The sequence below is a fragment of the Xylocopa sonorina genome, chromosome 11, assembly GCF_050948175.1.
Source record: "Xylocopa sonorina isolate GNS202 chromosome 11, iyXylSono1_principal, whole genome shotgun sequence".
NCBI classification, from domain to species: domain Eukaryota; kingdom Metazoa; phylum Arthropoda; class Insecta; order Hymenoptera; family Apidae; genus Xylocopa; species Xylocopa sonorina.
The window spans coordinates 11,500,740-11,517,811 of record NC_135203.1 but is presented as its reverse complement, the minus strand read 5'-3'; the positions used below and the strand labels follow the sequence as shown (position 1 = coordinate 11,517,811).

The window sequence follows — 17,072 nt, the reverse complement described above, 5'->3', positions numbered from 1 at the left end:
GACGCGTGAGAACCGTCGTTTAATTGCGTCGTCGCGACGCGTAAACGTATCCTCGTGAACGCGAGACCGACGCTACGCGTATCGCGAGCGGGCCACTAATTACCAACGAGCAGCGCGTGCGTCTACGCGGCTGGTGAATTTCAACCAGCAGCCTGTACGAGACTCGTCGACTATGACGGGAACTGGAGGAATCGCAGGTGCATTCGATACGTAACGGATACAGTCGCGCTGTACGTATCCCATCGAGTAACAGGATACAGTAGAAAGTCGCGTAATTAAGATCTTCACGGGGTGTTGGTCAATCGTACGAACGAGTGGAACGCGGAGTATCGATCGCCTCGAAACGCAACAGCGGCAAAATTTTCCAACAACGTTCAAATCGCAGATCAGCCGAGCGTTAATTACGAACGAGGCACTCGCGCCACGTCGTGGCCTTGTTTTAAGGGGTTGCAACGAGCGTAACCTCCCTCCCCTCGACTTGGAATACGTAATCGGGTTATGAACCTCATAGCGCACAACTCGATTACGCAGTCGCGCAGCCTCTTTTCTCCTGCTTCGGTTCTCCAGCCACTTTCGATGGAACACGATCGACGCGGAAGGTTACGCGTTGGTACCGGTTCGAAGGGTGGGGGAGAGAAGGAAACTGGACGCGCGCGTGGAACGGGAATCGAGAAAGTTAATTAGAATAGCAGGAAAAGGAACGCGATCTGAAAATGTTTTTCGATACCGGTGAAATATAATAACGCGATTGAACAGCGTGGCGATTAATTCGCGGCGCGAAGCGAAATCCGTGTCCCCCGTGTAACCACCAGGGCGAGTAACAGCCTCGAAATCGACTTGTTCGACGTTAATTTGTCCTAACGATCGGGGCCCCGATGAATCAGGAGCCGATTTCGATCGAGTCGTCCCGGAGGCAAATTATTTCTACGGATCGTGACCAGGCTAGCTTATCGTCGTAGTCGTTGGGTACGCTACAGTTTACTCGCGTGCATCGTTACGGAGCGCGCGCTCCCCCCGCCGTCGCGGTTGAACAGTCGTGGCGAAAATAAAAAAGGAGAGAAAAAAAAAGGGGGAAAAATGACCGCGGGCCGGTCTGCGAACGATTCGCTTAATAGAGAGAGAGGCGACCGCAAAAAGGATATCGACCGGTTTCCGGGAGGGGATTAAAAGTTTATCAGGATAAACGAGCGAGTCGTGGGGTCGATAGGATATCGTGCGCGAATATAAGAGGAGAGAACCGTAGCACGCGCTACGGGTGCATAAATAAAGGGAACTGGCACAGAAACCGAATAAATACGAGCGCGGGGAGAATTCAGAGTCTGATCTTTCGCGCGTTTAATCATCGGGTCGAACCCCATCGGTTCGATGTACGCGAACAGAGACGAAGAATCGTGTCAATTCTTGCTGGCCGATCGTCTCGTTTTCGCGCGTTCGTATCGCAGAAACCGACCGCCGTCCGCGCGCTGGCCTTATTTATGTATGCAAACGAAGCGTGATCGAGATTAATGGACGCGCGAATCGAGGGACTTATCAACGGTTATTGACGCTAAATCGGGAGGAGAAGCGCACAGTAGCGGACGTCGCTGAACGGAATTACGCTCGATAATCGAGCGTTCGTTGATCGACGGGGCCTTGGCTCGATTTTAACCGCGGCCAATTGGCGAACGCTCGCGACGAGAAAGAAAGTCTCCTCTCGCGATGAAACGCGTGGAACACTTTCTCGCGGTGGTGCACGCGAGCCCGGGATGATTATCGGCCACGAGAAATTACCCTCCACGGTCCCGAGGATCCCCTCTTTACCTTCGACGCGGTTAACACCGCCGCGGTTTAATTAGTTTTTCATTTAATCCCAGCGACTATCTCCGATCCACGCGTCACGATTATACCGTAGCCTCGTCGTGCTCGTAGGAGCCACGGTACTAATTAAACGGACGACGCGCGTACCTGTACGAAACGTAATAGAGAGGACGGGCGCACGAGTCGCGGTGGTTCGAGCCGCCTGAGGAAGCGAGCGTGTAGCTGAGCACGCTCGAGAGCTAAGGTATATCGAAACGGTTCATTGTTCGGCTTACAATGACCGAGTGGCCAAGTGTGAGGGTCAGGGGCGCGAGGAGCACTGCGAAGAACCACTCGAGACCGCGTACCTACCTACACCACCGCGCGAGAGCATCACCCACCCCGCGTTGCCCATTTTTCGTCTCGTCCTTTACTCCTCTGTCCACGCACGCTTTTATCCTGCATCTCGAGTCGACCGACTCGTCCTCCACTCGACGCGCAACGCGCGAAGAGAAGCGGTGAAGGCGTTTAAAAAAAAATCGCTAGGATCGATACTCCCTTCGCTGGTCCGAGTTGCTCGATCGATCGTCCTGAATACTTTCAGATTCATCCACCGTTACCACGCGCTGGGTGGAATCTGTTTTCGCGTTAATTAAACAGCGGCGCGGAGTTGCGGCGCGATCAGCGATCGTTCTAACGGGCAGCCGTTTTAACGGGGCGTTTAGAATTTTTCATCGATCCGATATCGCGTATCCACCGCGCTAGTAAATTAGAAAACTTCGTCCTAATTGACCCGAATCGCAACGGCACGGAACGAATTCCAATTTTAACGGACACGTACGCTCCTATTCGCTCGCAGTCGTGGAACATTAACTCGGGCTAGCCGCGATCCTTAATGCGCTCCAACTTATCGCCCGTCTTCGGTGTGCCGTTTCACACCGATTCGAGAGGCCCCGTTCCATTCCTGCTACGTTCATTCGATAAATCACGGAAAAAAACCTCCTCGACGTCGATCCCAACTCCGAGCGAATTGTTTATCGCGACGCTTCGAATTGAATTTCAACCCCCTAAGTAGCGCCGAGGGCGCCTCCTCCTCGACGTTGCTGCACAATTTTCCGCGACGATCCCCTTTCAGAGACCGTGTGCGCGCGCTTGGTAAATCGAGTTCTCGAGGTAGGTACCTACGTATAGATATACCTATCCACCTACCTACCTACCTACCTACCTACCTATCTAACTAACTCGCGCTGAGAAAAGGAACAAAACGCTGAAAGCACAGAAGAGCGAGTTCCTTTGGACGTCGCAACCAGGGTGCAAGTCGTAACAGACACCGCGTATATCGTCTACGGAGCGTAGACTCGCGTCGCGGAGGTTGTACCCGTGCACGCACACCTCCGCGAGCAGCGTACCTACACGTATATATGTATAACACGGAGGCTAGGAAGCACGTAAGACGAGTGCAGCTCTTCTAACGGTAATTCCTTTAGACCAGTACCGCAACTTCTGCAACCCAGAAGAGTCGATGCTTCTGCTCGCCGCTGTTTCTTCTGTTACCGGACGCTACGCGGCGACGACGACGAAGACGAAGGCGACGAGGGCCGACCGGGTTCCCAGCTACCTCGAGAAACGAGCCAATCATCTCGTTCGCGGTTTCTTTCCTACCTCTCTCTCTCTCTCTCTCTCTGCCTCTCGCCTCGCCATCCCCCGTTCCAGCTCGCCCTTTTCTCCTCTCCTCTCTCTTTTACGCCCTTTTTCTCCATCGACTCGCGAAACCAGCGAGTTCGTCCCGTGGCTAGCGAGATGTCGCGAGCAGAAGTAACAGTAACCTTCTCGCAACCCGCGCTACCGTGAACTTGCCTCGACCCAACCACCCGCTTCTCCGCGCGTCGAGGCAACTTTTACCGACGGTCGCGAACGAATCGTTGACAAACAACCTTCGCAAACGAGCCTCGATTAAACCGTTTGTCCGGCTCGGCTGCGAGAATTGATGGCCAATTCCGGCGCGCTCGTAAAACCGAATCGCTCGCCGCAAACAGTGGAACGTCTCGAGGTTCGAACCTCCCTCGTTACCCAGGGAGGTGTCCGGTCGTCCCTCCTCGCCGCGATCGCTCGAGCAAGTTCGCAGACGAGTAACGGAGCTCGTCCTCTTTACTCGTCGTTCTTTCCTTTTTTTCTCCTCTCGCGCGCGTTGGATTTAGATCGTCTGGCAGGGGACCAAGGCTCGCGGCGCTCATAGACGAAACAATATCGCTCTATCGAGAATACTCCACACTCTTATTAGAAATACCCGGTCGCCTAAGCGGCTTCGAGCGGATAACGGTCCCCAGGAACGATTCCACCCAACTTTTTGCCACTCAACAGGGTCGACTTTCAGGAATTCGCGATGCGTTTCGATCGCTGCCACGCGAAACGCACCGGAGACTTATCTGCTCGAGCGATTGCAGTCGCGACGAGAGAAAGGAGAACGAATCGTAGAAACTAGGTAGCTGACTGCGACAAAAAGCCAACCAACGAGCGAACCGTATACTCCGCGACCTGGCTTCGTTCTCCACTCTCGTTTCATCCCCCTCGACGCGACGCGACAGACTTCAGACTTCCCTCGCAACCCCGTGTCAGCCTGAAACGTCGAAGCGCGATCGTTCGCGGCAGCGACGACGAGAAAGTTCACCGACGACGCGTCGCGCGCAATTGCCAATTGCAACGTCTGATAGCATAATGACGAAATGGAGGGAACGGACGGATGCGTCGACGCGGTGCGTTTCGCTCGGTTCCGAGTGGTGAATGAACGACCGCGATGCTTGCGCGTGCTCCTGCGGCCGCTGCTGCGCGCGGACGGGCCCGGTAGGAAGAGATAGGATTAAATTATAGTGCAGCCCAATGGACGGATAAAACGTGCATTAAATAGATTCGACGCGGAGGCGGCTACGCCTTCCGATGATTGAACCGTTCCCCTCGCAGCCAGATTCTGCCGCTGCCCTTGGTTAATTGCTTCCCTAAGATAAATCGATCGCGGCGATTTATCTGCGCCTCGAGATTCCGCCATCTGGGATGCGCCCTTATCCTCGCGGGGACGCGCGTGTTTCGCGCGCAGCTACGCGATTCGCGTCGTCGTTCGACGATTTGGAAATTGTCTTTCGCGCGATCGCGAAATTCCACGCAACAGGACACGTTTTTCTCTCGTTCTCCGTTATATATTATTCCCGACGCGTGTTTCCGAGCGATCTCGTTTACGTCTTACAATTGAGCGCAGCGAGGCTCGATGAACGAGGGAGCGCGCATCATCATCGGAATTATTACAGCTTCCGGTGCCGTTAAGCGAATCTATAGGGAACAGTGTCGCGGAAGCTTCAACTCGTCGCTGTGTTACGTCACCGTCGGACCTTGTTGGTCGCCTGGTCCGACGAGAACCTCGATACCCCTTTAGCGGTGCAAAGAAAAAAAAAATACACACTGGCAAAAAGCGAGGATGGAGGATCCTCGGTCGCCGCGTATTCCGGCAGGAATTATCGAAAATTCTGACTGCAAAGGATCCCTGGCGGCGGCGATCGGCTGCTTAACGAGTTTCGACAAAGCGAGCTGCCAATTTGGCAGCGCCTTCGGGACGATAAATCAGCCTTAACCAACTGGAAGGGTACCCCTGCCGAAACTCTGTGTATCCGCGTTCCTCGAACGCTCCGTTAACCAACGCCATTGTCACACGGTACGCCGGTGAAAAAACGTCAATTTATTCCGGCGCGCAGCGTTCACCGGTAATAACCGTAGAGGAAGTCGACTGTTTTTTGGCTCGAGACGGATACGGTACCGCGATTCGCGGGGAATTTCCCGACGATTCGAGGCGAGCAACGCTGCGTTGGAACCTCGTTCGAGAGTGAAAGAAATTTTTCGATTAACGATCGAAGAAGGTGAAAAATGAGACTCGACGAAGGGGAAGGTAGCCGCGGTCTTCCGAAACTGTTGAAACGCTCTCGTGGAAGGGCTTCGTTTTCGAAGGTTAGCGAACCAGCAAGAATGCAACCGGCTGACAGGAGAATGGGATCCACCAGGATCGATGATCGAGACCGCGATTGTTCCACGACGAAGGCCCGGTCCTCTTCGGTTTCTCCCCTTTTCACGGACGATACAATACCGCGTGGAAAAAGTATCCCCGCCAGAGCGAGTCGCTCGCTCGTTAAGTCGAGCCCTCGATGATAATTAATAAGAGTCGATGAGAAGACTTGAGCATCTGTCTCGAGAGGGGATGATTTTTTACGAAACGCCCCTCGGTTCGACTGAACCGTGAATTCCAACGGAGGTAACAGAGGTAAGTTACGACTGGTGCTCGCGATAAAATGGGAATAGGTTCGTCGAGATGGCGCCGCCATTAACGAGCGATCGAGGCGGCGACGGGGCGCGAGATTAATTTCCCTGGGCTTCTCGCGTTACGTTTAATTAACATAATCCGCCGGCGGGATCGTTCCGTGACGTGGTTCACGCACGGGCAACGGTCACGCGATTCGAATTGCCCGGCGAACGGAAATTTTCAGAAAAATAAACGCGCTCCGGTCGAGCTGGAATTTTTTAGGTCGACGCATTGTGGAAAAGCGAGTGCGCCGCGAGGAATTCATTTCGCGAGAGTGTGTCGCGCGCGTGGTTGAAGGAAAAACCGGGAGGGGGGTGGGGGAGGAGGAGAAAGAAAGAGAAAAAAAGAGAGAAGAAAATGAAGCAGCAACTGCGACACGGCAGCAACGGAGCGGACGAAGGACCGCGCGGTTTCAATGGAGCCGGAGCGCGAGCCGTGAAAGGCAAATGCGCTCGACGAACGACCGCGAGAGGGAAAGGGGAGAACCGGTGTTTTTCTCCTTTCCACCCGATATCGGCTCGACGGTCCGCCTAGAACGAACTAGTTCCGCTCTCGTACGCGCGGATACCTACGATATATAGCGGTTCTACGTTACACCGAGGGGCCAAACGCTCGCGTCTGTCGCGCGCGTGAACGCGACTTAAAACCGGTCCCACCCACGCGAGCGAGGGTTGCGCTCGCAAAGAGCCTGAGAGCTCTGCCGGACGGTCGGTCCCGCGAATGAAAATATTCTAATTAGCAGCGACATTGTTGCGAGCAACGCCGAAACGATGCACCCCCTGGACCAGCGCTAACGCACGCCTCACGCACGACCCAACGACTCGACCCCGCGACATTAATGGACGTCGTTAACTTCGACGCGAACGTTCGAACGACCGTTCAAGGGAAAACTGGGCCGTGGAATGCAGTTCGCCGATGTTCGAACGTTCCTTGGAACGGGGACCAAGGGTAGACTGGACGTTTCGCTGGAAAACCGCGAAAGTCGAATGGCGAACCTTGCGTGGACACGGTTACACCAGAGTGGAGAGTTTCGATTTAACCGCCTCGTCGAAATTTGCGTTTAAATGCCGCTGGTGGTCGGCGATTGTTACGTGGAGAGGAGAGACAAGGAAAATCGACGGCAGACGGTGGAAAGAAGAGACGAGGGAGGAGAACCGCGCGTGTAAATAACCGTTCGATCGATCGGCGATTTGGCAGCGTTCCCGCGGCGATTAGAGACATCTCGAGTGGCGAGCGAGTCGAGGAGGAGATCTCTCTCGTTTAGGAACAAGTCGAAGGAGCCGCTTACGGGGCGCAGCCGAATGGGCATCGGGAGCTCGGTGATTTATTCAGGGTTATTGTCCTGCGCGGGGTTTTTGTCCTGCGGTGGGCCCGGTGCAACCGCTCCCGCGTACGCGCTCCGAAACGGCAAGAACGTTGCCCGCTTGGACCAGCGGACGACGACGCGCGGCATTACTCACGAGTCCGTCCCTTTTTCTACGTGTATCCTCGAACGCGCGCCGCTCCGCCCGGGTGCATTGACATCATCCCAGTATCGACGTAATTCCCCGCGCGACGCTTCCGTATCGGTCTTACGTTTTCATTACGGCCTACGGGACAACTTGTTACGCGAGTCGCCCGTTTATAAAATACCACCGCGGTTGGATATATACACCAGGTGTCGTTCGCCTTCGACCGGCTCGCTCGACCAGCCCGACTATTCTCGACGCTGGCAATTTCGTAAACCAACCAACGACGACGACGACGACCACCACCACCACTGCTGCTACCATCAGAGCTGCCCAGGTCTGACCGAGGAAATCTAATAAAAGCGTAATCGTCGAGGGGTTAATTCGCAACGAAAGCGGCAAGGAGACCCCGCGCGGAGGAACGTAATTATCGGGAGAGAGGAATAGCAGTGTGGTCGAGCCGAATGTCTCCCCCGTTGCAGGGTGGAAAAAGAGATAGAGAGAGAGAGAGAGAGAGAGAGAGAGAGAGAGAGAGAGAGAGAGAGAGAGAAAGAACGGAAACGCTGTAAGCGAGGGGCACACGGAGAACGGTGACCGCGGTCCCCGAGGAACCATGACGTTCTCTTCACGGTTAATTAACTTAAACAGCGATTAGAGCAGCCTCTTATCGTGTCCCGACCAGCGATGCTCGGCATTTAACGTGCCGTCGTGCAAGCGTCTACGCGTGCCAGCTGTCCCCGCTCGTTCCTCGAGAGCCGAGGAATCGACTTCCGTGACAGGGACGCGACGTAGCGGTGTTTCGTCACCGATTAATTTAAACGGTACACGGCAATCTCCTGGCGAAATTCTGATCGATTCGGTTGGATAAAAGGGACGACGGCGAGTCGATAAGGGACGCGAAGATATACGCGCGTATCCTGATTGCTCGTGCGGCGAGTAGACTACCGGAATACCGGATTGGGGTCGAACCTCTCATCGCCTACTCCATCTGGCGCGTTATTTTCCCCGGGAGAAACGGAGGTGACGGTCCTCGAGAGGACCAGCGGATTTCGACCCTCGATCGAGCTACCGTTTTATCAGAGGAACGACCTCACGACGCTCGCGACGCTATAAAAAGTCGAACGTAAAGGTCCGTTCTGACTGGTCGTGTGCATCGCACGCATCATCGAGCACCCGTGAAGAGGGACTCGTGTTATATAGGGTGGAAGGGAAACCGTGGCGCGAGCGAGCGGGGGTGTCAAAGAGCTCGAGCATCGAGAGTTAAAAAAATAAAGTTCGCCGCTAGGGGTTGGGATCACTTTGGCCAGCCGACCAATCGATGCAAACGGATAACACTTTTCTCCGAATAAAGGCTGCTCGAATAATCTTTTGTGAAAACTCGTAGGGGCTCGAGGCGTCGGTCGAAACGAGCGTCGCCTGCGGCGTCTGTCTCGAGGCTGCGAAGTTTTTCCGCGAGGACGGTAGAGATCGACGAGAAACGAGGAGATTGTTTTCGAACGGTTTGCGAGGAGAGAAGAAAAGGCGAGCGAAAACGGGCTATTCTTTCGTATTGATCTCCCTTTCTGTTCGTGTACGTCGCGAGGCGGGGGTGGCTGGAAAGCGTACGGGAAAGAGAAAGGGTGGGAAGAAAACGCGGGTCGAAGAGGAGAACAGAGAGAAGGAGAGAGGTTGTTTATGCCGGCCCCGTCGCGACTGAACCGCCGGGACGTCGTAAATTATCCGCAAAAATCGTGCAACGACCCCACGAGCGAAGAAGAACGCAATTCGGCCACTCCACCCCGCGTCTGACGCTGATCGATGATCGACGCGGCGATTACCGCCGCACAGAGACGAATTTCGCAAGCGGCAACAAGAGAAAGGGGATGCGAGCGATCCGTGGAGATAAAGTTTAACGCGAGGGGTAACCTTGACTCTCGATACGACATCGAGATCGAAGCGGAGAAAGGAGCACCGAGGTAAAGGGACGGTGGCGCGACAACGGAGGCAATAAAGTTCGTCTGGTCGTTTACGAGTCGGAATATTATATCCGGTGAACACGTGGAAGGTGTAGAGGGAGAAAAAGGAGACGTCTGACGCGTCCCGGGACGATAAATGCACGGCGAGAGGGCAACAATGGCAATTATGCGTCGAACGGGACGCGACAAGATGCTTTCGCTGGGCGAACATCGGTGAATAAGAGATAGGATCTGCGCCGTCGAGGATCCTCTATTGAATGCGATAGGCTTCCGCCGGGGTTCACCGCCGCCTATCGACTTTCGACTCTTTCGCGGCTGTACCAGCGGGGCTTCGAGATCGATTTAAGCCGCGTGTTTGTCCGACTGATACCGAGAGAGCCAATTGATCGAGGTACAGACGAACGTATCATCGCGCGTTCGTATCGTCGCGCGCGATGACGGCTCCCGTTAACTCTCTCTCCCAGAGCGGAACTGAAATAAGTCGAAGAGGGTAGGGTCGCTCGATCTCGTTCTCCGTCCCCGGCGAGTTGGCTCTCGAGGAAATTTGGAGCACAAAGGAGCGGGCGACGGAGCGGGAGGAGGCAGGGAAGAGGAGACGCGAGAGAAGTTCCGGTGGGCGAACCAAGGCGAAAGACGGAGACGCGTCGGGGGTGGAAAATCCTGGCTGGAGCGACGACGGTAGCGTCGCCGTCAGTGGCGGCGCCTATATTGATTTTGGGCCGAGAACGGGGTAGTCGGAGGGGAGGAAGGGCCACGACGTTGCAACGCGGCGAGTACCGATCCCGAAACGCGGGAGGAATACCGTGGCCGTTATTTTACCTCGGCTCGGAACAAATTCGCCGGTTCGAGGCGACGATTACTGCGCCGTTTCGCTATCGGTCCCCATATTTTACGAGCCGTGTGTACATATTTGTGCATTTCGTCCGGTGTCGTTAAAACGTGTCCGCGAGCACATATTTGCTCGTTTCATTTAAACTCAAGGCGAGCACCGCGGGCACGCGCGCGCGCGCCTATTAAGCGAGGACGCATTTTAATCGACGTCAAAGGCAATTGGATTGCCCGTGTGCGTTTTTTCCATCGAGCCGACTTTCGAATGAAATCGCTCGAGCGCTCGGAACTCGTTTAATCCGCCGTGTTTCCTCTCTAGCTGCGAAGAAGGGAAGTTGGTGCGCGCATCGCCGGGACGTAGTAGTCGATTAATATTAAAGGCGACGGGGGTTCGTCGGGCGAGAGACTCCGAGCCATTCACAGACGGTCCTTTGTCGCGTGTCGCGTTATTGTTTACGAGCAATTTCGCAGGACAACGAGTCAAAGATGTATGCAAAGAGTCGAGAGGGAGCGAGGGTGCAACGTACCGAACGCGGCACGCCAGCCGGATGGGGGGAGACCGTCAAACGACTCTTTTCTTCGACGCAGTCGAAACGGGGTTGTTCGTGGGATTTTCTCCGGTGGAGAAGCAGGTTCGCGATCGAACCGAAACCGTTCTCTCGTTCGCGGTTCGAGGCGCGCTCGATAATCGAGACCGGAAACGAAGCGAACGTGCTTATTTTTAGCTATTCACCGTGATAAGCGATGGTACCAAGTGGACGAGGACGCGACGCGTACGTGTAACCGGAGGTACATCGATTCGATCGCCTTTTTTTCTTCCTTTTTCGAGACCCGCCAACCCCTCGCGCTCGACTCGCGTTTCAAGAGGCAACACCTGTTCCGACGCAATTGATATCGCCTGGTACTGTTCTCCGATCCAGGAACACCGCAATTGGAAAAACACACATCACCGATCGGTCGTTCTATAATTCATCGTTCCACATTCCACCTTGTGCCAGCTTTTCCGAGCCAACGAATCGAAAGGGGGGAGGAGAGGGGAAACGAGCGTGCGGCCGTATCGCGTGTCGCCTCGCTACCAATTCCATCGATGAACATAATTGCCGCTGATAACGCGGCGCGCACGGTCGGAGCATCCTTGAATCCGCGGAGCGATAAATCATCCGAGCCGTGTCGTTCATTTGTGCAAATACCGGGATCGCGTCGTCCCCATTATCTGCGCGTGCATCTGAATTATGACACGGAACACGAGTAAGGCGCCTCTTTAAGGCGTAACTGCGCTCGCGTGCACCGTCGACCAGACCAGGCCTCCATCGAGGCGACCCTCGTACGCGTCTAAATCGCGAGCTATTGTTCCATTTTTTTTTTTTTTTTTTTTCTGCTGACACGGGGGCGGCGCGCCAGTCATCGTCGCGCGGAACGAAGAGGGCGACTCGCTTCACGCGATCGCGTGAAACGACGTCCTCGAGGGAGGCTCGAAGGCTTCTCGAATACCGGCAATTAGTCGCGGCGGGATCCCGCGACTCATCCTCGGCAATTTTCTACGATGCTGTAAGCTGTTCGCGTGGACATCGCCGTCGAGAGAGCGGCGAGTTACATCACGGATTACCGGAGTTACGCGCGCGTTCGCGCACAGCGCGCTGAACGTCTCGCGGAAGGGGTCGCGAGCCGCGTGGGGGAGAGCAGAGCGTCAAAGGAAGCCAATCTCGTCTTGGTCGCTTTCCGCTCGAATCGCGCTTATTAAACCGCGCTAAACGCGACCGCTCGGGGAAGATGAACGCGGGCGCGCGTAAATCTTCGCCAAGCCGCGTCATCCCGCGCAACGCTCGCGGGATCGAGGAATTCGCGGACTCACGCGCGATTTCGAGGACGCCTTCGCGACGAACAAACAGACGGAAGTGAAACTAGGAAAGGGTTCTCGTGGCTAAGGAACGCGGAGGTTAGAGACGAGCGCCTCTTCTGTCAACCGGAGGGCCTACGCGGAGAGGCCGTCTAGTCGCGAGCAACTCCGCGACCTCCGTCGTTGAAGCATGAACAGCGCGCGAGACCTTTCTTATCTGACCAACCAAGGGGGGAAAAAACACGCATACCATTACGCGTTGCACCTGTGTGTATATTTCATCGAGATACTAACGAGATCGCGGCAGGGAAACCCTCTCGATGCCCGCGCCATCCCCTTTCGTGAAATACGACCGCTCGTGCCGGAATTCAACGGTGGATCTCGCTGAAATTCTAAATAGACACGACACGACGCCACGCCGCGCATGACTCGAATTTATCACGAGAGTCGACGAACGCGACGCGCGTTTTACGATTCCCATAGATACGCCTATAGACGCGGAGAGCTTCCTCCTCGAACCTCTGGCCGTTCGTTTTCCCTGCGAACGCTTCCATTTCGCGAAGAACCGCCGCGTAGTTTCGCGATGGGATCGCGAAAACCGAGCGCACTACCGTCCCGATGGATCGAGCGATCAGCCTTCGACGCGTTACGTAAGCAAGGTAAACACTTACGTGCGCGAAAACCTGTTGTCGGCTACGTCCAGGAAAAACGCTACACGTGCCAACATACTTGGAGAAAAATACGTTCTACGCGAGCTGCGCACACACACACACACACACACGCATGATCGTTGCTCGTCGTCGAGTAACAACGAGTATTTGTTTACCCCCGATATACCCTTGGCCGAAAACGTGTGAATTCCAAGAAGAGAATGTTGCGTATGAACGAAACGAAGCAACGATTAGCTTGAACGTGAAAAATTTCACTGGACGTGAAAGAATATCGCGAGAGAACGACGGATCTATGAACCATCGCGAAATTCCATCGACGTTTCGAGCCACCTCCATTTTGGTGCAGTCGATAGTTCGGATCAATGGCCATCCTCTAAAAGTATCGAATCCACAATCGAAAGTGACGTCGACGATTGTCAGCAACTATCATCGAGGTACAATCGTTGACTCGCTGTTCTCATAACCTAGTACACGTAACACGCGTACTCGATCGACTATTCTACGAAAATCGAATAGAAAAGAAATCGAGTTCCATGGAAACGAAAACATTCGCGAGGGACAAAAGAGCTTCGAACCTATGGCGTGCTAATCGCGAACGTTCGTCGCACTTCGAATCGATTGACGGCCAAGCTAAGTTCGAAACGCTCGCAATTCTCGCCGTAAAAAAAACCTGCACGCTGTACGCACGTACAAGAAGGGCCACGAGCGGAGCGCAGCTACGCGGACAAATGTCGTCGGATACGCGTTCGAAGACACGCGATACACAACGCAAGTTGATCCTCGTTCGATCGACTCCATTCTAAATTACGTCGAAACGGAGACAGTTGTTCGATGCGCTGTAATCGAGCGCATTACAGACCGCATCTTCGTGTCGCGATCGAGCGACACTAGACGGAAGCGAGTGGAGCGAAAAAAAAAAAAAGAAATGATCGAACGTACTCACCACCGGCGAGGAAGGTGACGTTCGCAGTAGAATTCGAGTTGGCTGCCGTGAGAGATGCTCGTTTCGCCCAGCTTCCCTCCTCCGGTTCGTTGCTTCCTCACAAATCGATCGAGTTCGTCGAACACTGTACCCGGCCGTCGAACGATCACACAATCACACCCGCGAAACGCACTGTGTATTCGGCACGAGCGACGAGCGAACGCGGCACCGTTGTTTTCGCGCGAAGCAGCCGCGCGTTTGACGTGCACAGAGAGAGAGAGAGAGAGAGCGCGAGACACGAGGACCGACAACAAACACGTCCTACACGGTTGAACTCGCGTTCGCGACTACGCAGGGGACTCGAGCGTCGCGATCGCAGCGCCGCACCCGGAAGCCGACTGAAACACTCGAATTTTCGCCACGATCGTATCTGTCGCGGCTACGTCCCGCCTCGCTCGCTACGGATACCACTTTCCTTGTCGAATTCAGACGGTTTTAATTTCGTTACCGCCGCTGATCGAACAGTCGCGCGAGCTGGCGTCCATCATCGCCGGATCATCGTTCTCCGGGTTCCGTTACGTTGTTTCAAGACGCTCTTAGCAGTCGCGACGAATTCCGTTCGTCGACGGCTGGTGAATCACGAATCGATCCGTAATTGATTTAAACGGTCCGCGAAAATTCCATCGGGACGTTTCCACATTCGGGACACGCGTGCGTTTCTTGCTCGGTTACGAGCGACGTGCACCGTTCGTCGATTTAAAATAGTCGCTTCTTTCCTCGTCCCCATCGACGCCATTACGGTGACTGACGAGGTGGCGCTAAATCGTCGCGATTCGAACTGACTCGGAAAAAAAACAGCCCACCCCGCACGTTCGAGGGAAATCAGTGAAAACGTTCGCGATATCGAGGTAACTTCGAGAGTATCGGGGTAAACGACGATCGCGAGTGAAAGTGAAGGGGCGTCGATCGCAGGAGAGCAGGAAAATCGAGCGAGATTATCGATCGGGGGTTGATCGATCCGCGAGACGAAATGTGAACGACCGTTGGTGGAGAACGGCCGGGCTCGATTTCATCACGGCGTCTCCTTAACTGTACACCGAGCGACGAAGAACTCGACGTGGACGACGACGAGGATATATATACGGGGCAAGAAACGGAGGCTCGTATAACCCGCGTTCCCGACGATTCTGCACCGGTACCATTACCATTACCATTACCATTCCAGGCCTTCTTCCCGTTCTTTCGCCGGGCAGCTGGTAAACAGTATTTCCAACTCGACCGAGTAAATCAACGATCGTTCGTCTTCCGATTGCCCGTGGACTTTTTTTTCAATTTCTTTCTTTCATTTCGCGCCAGCTTCCCGATCTTGGTTTCGTTGGGCAACGATGCGTGGCATCGCTGAGAGGTACGTTGTTGGCTCTCGTCGCGGGAGCAACTTCTTTGTCGCTGGAGCTTTCTCCTTACGGGAATTCGTCGCGAGCGAATAATGGCGAACGAGCGTGTAACTGTATCAAAGTTACAGAACTCTCCAGCGAGAGAGCCTCTCGCTCGTGGGTACAGTTGGCGTGTGTAGGTGGGTAAACAAAACGGGAAATTAATTCAACCGTGGCTCTCTAATTAACGTTCTGCTTCCTCGAGGGACTGCGATCGCTGTAATAAAGCATTTCGTGTCGTTCGAACGGACCTCTCGGTGTGGTCTCGCGAGCATCGAGAGACTCTTTTGTACGCGACGATCGTTGGGAACTTTTCTCGCGTCGTCCTTGGGAAATTCGTGGTCCCCCTTGGGTGGAGGCTCGCTTTTAAACGAATCGAGCGCGATCGTGCGATCATGGAAAGCGGTAACGAGTCGGTTCGTCCCTGGACGTCCTCGTGTTCGTTAAGCGAATGTCGTCGGGCTGTAATTAAACGAGTTCGCGAGTCAATCGGTAGAGAAAACGAGCATTTGAATCCGTTGTAACGGTACACCTTTCCCGGCTAATTATATCGTGACTTTTCTTTTTATTCCCGTCCTCGCTCTCGCATGATCGATACACGAATTTCTGCTGGCCCCCCGGTAAAAAGAGCACGCGAGCAGCCGGGTTATTGAATTTCTCGTCAGCGTTGCCAACAACAGGTTGCAGCGGGAGAGAAGGGCTCGAAACAAGGATCGGGTTTCCTGCAGCCCCACCGCCTGCGGGAATATCGTATTGCCCGTCTGCGGGGTGGGTTCGTCCCGGAAACGGAAGCGAGGCAGCGCTTCCATAAAGCGCCCACGCCAATATTTGACGCAAACACTCTATCCGCGGGGAAATGTCCTTTCGCCGCCGGTGCGGTGCCTCTCGACCTGCGAAATGGCCGTCCCGCGAGCGAAAGACGCGGCTGGCAGGGTGGTTGGTTAGAGTGGAGTAGTAAAAAAAAAAAGAAGGATGCATACCGTGATACGATATCGTAACCGTGAAATTATTATTACTCTCTTACAATATCTGTCTCTTTTAAATGTTCATCTTGAGCTATAAACCGTCGTTCGTGTTTGTACATGAAAGTATCGAAAAAGTCAAAAGCACTGTTCGACGCTTAGTATTCTCTCGGTAATCGCGTTTAAAACGTGGTTTAAAAAATCTCCGCGTGCGCTTCACTTAGGTATATTATCACGTCTACGCGTACTCTTTTGTTTTTTTTTTTCTTTTTCTCTCTCTCATTTTTTATTTTATTCTCTCGGGGTTACCCACGTATATACGTGGATTATACAATGAACACCGGCGGTGCTTTCGACGATCGCTCGACAGGATCGATCCACGCAACGAACGCGAGACGTGTTAAGCTTCCGTTCTCAATCTTCGTTTGGCAGTGCGAAGCGATTTATTTGTCCTCTCGTCCCGTTTTCCCCCCCATCGGTCATCACCATCGGTCTCCCTTGCCACGGAAGGTCGCGCCTCCATCGTTACCACACCCGGAATACGCAATCTAACGCGCAACGAAATGGCAAACGGTCAATTAATTGCCACTTCGTCGACAATCGTGGAAAATGTTGCCTGGTTGTTCAAAGAAACGATCTCCGCTCCTCGCACGGACGTGTCTTCTTCCAACGAACGATCAAGTAAAAGCGACTAAGAGCGGGCTTTCCAGTTTTCGTGGTCGAACACCGACCCCCCAACCGATTTCTCTGCCGATCGGAAGATGCGCGACGGTATATTCCCCTACTTTTCTACAGAAACTGGCAAACCTTCCCATCCAGACGGTGACGAACGTCGAACGGATAAAAATGAAACGGAACGACGCGTACGATCGGCAGAGGGATTAAACGTCTGCGCAGCTAC

At 54.2% G+C, this 17,072-nt stretch overlaps 1 protein-coding gene across 7 annotated transcripts in view; it reads right to left on the bottom strand.

The window, feature by feature from the left end:
- The window catches only part of Prosap (SH3 and multiple ankyrin repeat domains prosap), an 86,428-nt gene extending 72,600 nt beyond the window's left edge, over positions 1-13,828 (bottom strand). For 5 of the 7 annotated variants that reach the window (XM_076905124.1, XM_076905129.1, XM_076905130.1 and 2 more), the window contains exon 1: positions 13,798-13,828. The gene's annotated coding sequence lies outside the window, so the exon portion shown is untranslated. Of the gene's footprint in view, positions 1-12,854; positions 12,874-13,793 lie in introns of those variants that run through there. The other 2 variants (XM_076905126.1, XM_076905127.1) reach the window with 2 other exon arrangements.
- Positions 13,829-17,072: the final 3,244 nt, after the last annotated feature.